Consider the following 5249-nt stretch of genomic DNA (forward strand, 5'->3'; position numbering starts at 1 on the left):
AAGAGTACCTAGCACCACAATCGCTCCAACGAGGCAGGGGTATTCAATTAGTTGTCCTTTAATGTCAAAGAAACTCCAATACGAATCTTTCAAATAGATTACATTTACATTTGTAAAAATGCAAAGGAGGTATGTAAAAATAACCAGAGAGCTCTATTTTACTAACATGAAATTTACCTACTTAATCTAATATATAATTTCGAAAGAGACTTTGTATATATGTACATACATATATATATGTATGGGTCTACGTGACGAGACAGAATGTTAAATTACAGAAAACACAAATATCGGAGGGCAAAGATCGAAAATCGAAAGATCTTAAGTCGAAAGATCAAAAAAAAATGGTGCATGGTAAACGGTACATACTCACTTAATTTGCGCGAGCAGGATACAACAGGAACAAGAGGAACATGCTTTTCCTCCCGTATCCTGCGCGCGCACATTAATACGGGAGGAAAAGCCTGTTCCTTTTTGATCTTTCGACTTAAGATCTTTCGATTTTCGATCTTTGCCTTCCGATATTGCGTTTTCTGTAATTTAACATTCTGTCTCGTCGCGGAGACCGATATGTATACATATATAGTATTGTCGGTTCGATAATCAAAAACAAGTCGCCCTCGACAATTTCGCCAAATTCACCCCCAGCGCCCCCCGGGCCGGGGGGGGCGAAGGCCCGGGGGAGGGGGGGCGAAGGCTCCGGGGGTGAATCTTCTTAATATATCTAATATATAATTTGGAAAGAGACTTTGTATATATGTATGTATGTATGTATCCTTGGTTGTTCGTTCGTAGATCCATGACGTCATCGAACAAAAAGGTTTGATTTATTTATTTTTCGATTCATAGGCGCCGATTTGATTTAGGCGCTGATCCGATTAGGCACTCGGGGGGTGCTGAGGGCAAAGGCTAAGGAGGTGCCGAGGGCGAAGACCTAGTGGGCAAAGCCTCAGGGGGCACCGAGGGCAAAGCCCTAGAGGGAAAAGGCTCAGGGGGCGCCGAAAGCGAAGCCCTAGAAGGCAAAGGCTTGAGGGGCGCCGAGGGTGAAGCCTTAGAAGGCAAAGGCTCAGGTAGTACCGAGGGCGAAGCCCTAGAGGGCAAAGGTTTAGGGGGGCACAGCCCCCATGGGGCCCCACCGGGGATACAGCCCCTAATAAAATAAATAAAAATAAATAAATATATTTTAATTTAATTTTTTAAATTTTTTTTTTTTTTTTTTTTTAATAAAATGTTTACTATTAGATTAGTCCTGTTTAAGCGGTTTATATTAAAAATACCGAACGAAGCCGGGCAATACATACAGCTAGTAATTTATAAAAAGACTTTGTGTGTATGTAACTATCGTTGGTTCGTAGAATCAAACAAATGAATATTCAAATAAATTTGAATAAAAAAAAACTATTAAAATAAATTGTTTACTATTAGATTGTCCATTTTTAAGCGGTTTATATTTCAAATACCGTGCAAAGCCGGTAAAACCACTAGTCTAATATATAAATTTCGAAAGAGACTTTGTAAGGGTGCTACTTCAATATGTGGTCTACCTTAGCATGCGTTCTACCCTTGAATCGCAGTCGAATATTTTTTTTTATTTGTATCGTAGCAACGACATGTTTATTATAATTTTTGTTTTTTCCTGCCGCTCTATAATGTTGTCGAAGCGTTTCTATCAAAACATCGTCAGCAGCGAAGAAAATATCGACCCTAACAACCTAATCTTAAATGAATAGAGCCAACTCTAACTTAACCAAACCTAACGTGATCCTTAAATAAATAAGTGTTGGCTGATAAGATATATTTATTTTTACGTTTTATTTCATCAATATTTTCACAAAAATAAACATATCTTAGCAGCCAACACCTATTAATTTAAGGGTCATGGTAAGTTAGGTTAAATTAGGGTTGACCCTATTAATTTAAGATTAGGTTGTTAGAGTTGGTATTATTCAGTCTCACAGTCACACGCTAGGACTGAGACAATGAGACCGCATATTAAAGTAAAAACGTAGATCCCATACTAAAGTAGATATGTGAAGGTAAACCGCATACTTAAGTGGCACCCTTTGTAAGTATGTATGTAATGTTGGTTGGAAACATCGAAAACAAATCAAAGTTTCTATGGCGACGATTCGATATATTTTTTTACATACGTCTTCTTACTTGCTCTTACGATTATTTTGGATTTAAATAAATTTAATAAAAAAATGAATATTTACTATTAGATTCGACATGTTTAAGCTGTTTATATTACAAATACTGAGCGAAGCAGAGTAAAACAACTAGTATAGCATAATTATAAATACTTATTTAATCATAGCAAAATCGTAAGTCTTTAAGGTTTGTTTATTGTTATCTTTGATTTATACCAGGAAGGGCTAACGGGTAGTCTCAATGCCAGAAACATTGTACATTTAATACAAATATCATTAGTATTATACAAAGTACATAAATACATATCAATTAATCATTCGTACGATCTTATTATTTCGACAAATTTCTCCTACATTTCTTCAAATATAGGAAATCACCGTTATTAATCATTATCAAACCTATGTCAATACAAGGATAAAATATCACAGAAAACACTCCAGGTGTGAGATTTGTGAAGAGACGCGTATAACTACAATAAATAGCATTTCGCGCGTACTGCTCTTCTGCTTGTACGAAATGCTATTGGTCGAGAGGCGGTGTAAGAGACAGCATGTACGTGTTTCCTAAGTGTCTTCCTACAGCATACTATAGTACAAATATATATGTTTTTATTATTTTTACTGTATATACTATACAGGATTTAATAAATATCAATTAATGAAGGATTGTGGTCATGAAAAATTCGATCTAAAGTTTTTTACTAATTTGAACTCGACCACTAGTCACGTTTTTATTATTTTTAAAAAATACGCACGTGTGTGTTTTGCGAATAGATCGAACCTTAATCTTATCACAACGAAATTTTTTATTTGATAATTAAATGATAATTACATTTAATTAATTTTTGAATCGATCAGATTTGGTCTCCCCCTTATATGTATGACTCCTTTTTTTTCAATTTACAATTACAATATATTCAAATTATTCTGATACTGTACGCAAGAAATCACATTAAAATGTACACATTTTTATATTTCATACTATTGTAATAGTATCTAAATATCCCTGGCAACCTGATTTTACCATTTCTTTTGTTTTCTATTATTTTAAGATGATTAACGAAGTGTAAATCAATGGCAAGAAGCTCTCCATATTGTAAATATGTGGTTACAAACTGTATGAAACTATATATTTGAAGCCATCGCATGTTTACTGTCAGTTATCGCTCCTTATCAAATAATAAAAACAAAGCACTGACAGTTGTTTTCAGGTCATTAGTATCACTGCTACCCAAAAACCGCCAAACTACACCGCTCTTATTATTGCAGCTCAAATCTAGCGTTCTTTCAGATTCGAAAACATGATACATCAGACTCTTCTAAGGGCGAAAACACACAGCGATAAACGGCGCGTAGTGTTCATGGCTCCCCGCTATGGGTGGTCTCCTACATTTCTTCAAATTTGGGATACACCGCTATCGATCACTGTCAAGTAAAGATAAATACAAGGATACAATTTTACCGAAAACACCCCAGAGGGTCATTTTGGGGCGGAGCGTGAATATGTACAAGGTACGTCCCATTGTTTTCGCATGTTTAAAAGTATCTAAAAAAAAAAACCACGTACCACATTCACCGTTGTGTATTTTCGCCCTAAAACACGCCGCTGGTTAAAAATCAGCGTCATGGACTTGTAGTTAGCATATTATGCTTTCGAGAAGAATAGTCACGGGTTGGAGTCCCACTAGAGTCTCGCTGCTGGCCAGACCTGGGCTTGCGACTCCAGTTCGATCGTTTATTATCAGAGTTTGCCAATTTTTCTGAATTTGATTGAGACGGTTCCTGTAAACATTGGCATCTCCTTTCCTAACTCTATTGCTAGTCTCAAGTTATTCAGCGTCTTGAGGTTCGCCAATTTGATTATAAAATGCTGCAAAAATTTCTTCATAAATGTCACTGTGGATGTATGTACGAATTCGCATTGTATAAAATGCTTATGTGTTGATTGTATTGTATCTGTTTAAGTGCACTCGTTTTCTTTTGAAGCGATCTGTAAAGGCGAGTGTTCCTATTCTATGAATTAAATTGATTATTTTTTTTATTACAGAGTTTTTCATTTAAAACATTGAATATTACTGAGCGTGTAATACGATTAATTTACGATTATTTGAGTTCGTGTCTGAGATGAACAATAGTTGTGCCTGTATAATTAACGACACGCTATTTACCTGTAATAGTACGGTTTATATACCTGTGTATGTTTGTATGTAAATGCTATTTAAAATTGTCACTGCTTCATTTTTCGTTATTGTATTAGTACAATTGGTAATTTAGATAACGTCCAATTGAACAATAAAGTTAATATTATATGTATATGCATGTGTGTATGTAAATATGAACTTCTTCAGTATCTGTCAAATTTTTACAATTATTTTTAGTATTTTTATATATATTTTATTTTCATTTTATAGGTTTAAAAAGTTTCACTTCACTATGTACTACAAATATCAAAACCACAACATACAATACAATCAATATATATATATATATATATATATATATATATATATATATATATATATATATATATATATATATATATATATATATATATATATATATATATATATATATATATATATATATATATATATATATATATATATATATATATATATATATATATATATATATATATATATATATAAGCAACATAATAATCAATCAATATATGTATGTAATAATCAAATAACCGTTTCAATGAAAATCAGAAAAATTGGCAAACTCTGATAAGAAACGATTGACTTAGAGTCACAAATATCCAAATCTGACCAGTGGCAATCTAGTGGGTCACGAACCCGCGACCACTCCGCAGGTATAAAATTTTATATAAATACATTAAAAGTCCGTTCGTAATCTAATTTGTATGTTTGTATCTTTGGTTGGGAACTTCGAAAGCAAAATAAAGTTTCTATGACGACAATTCAATTGGTTGAATTTTAAATTTTTTTCGATTCAAATAAATTTAATAAAAAAACAAATGAATATTTACAATTCGCCATGTTTAAGCTGTTTATATTACAAATACTGAGCGAAGCCGGGTAAAACAACTAGTAATTAATAATCATAATTGAAACCGTCTGATCGCATTTACGACTT

The sequence above is a fragment of the Arctopsyche grandis genome, chromosome 2 (assembly GCF_051622035.1).
Source record: "Arctopsyche grandis isolate Sample6627 chromosome 2, ASM5162203v2, whole genome shotgun sequence".
In the NCBI taxonomy this organism is placed as follows: domain Eukaryota; kingdom Metazoa; phylum Arthropoda; class Insecta; order Trichoptera; family Hydropsychidae; genus Arctopsyche; species Arctopsyche grandis.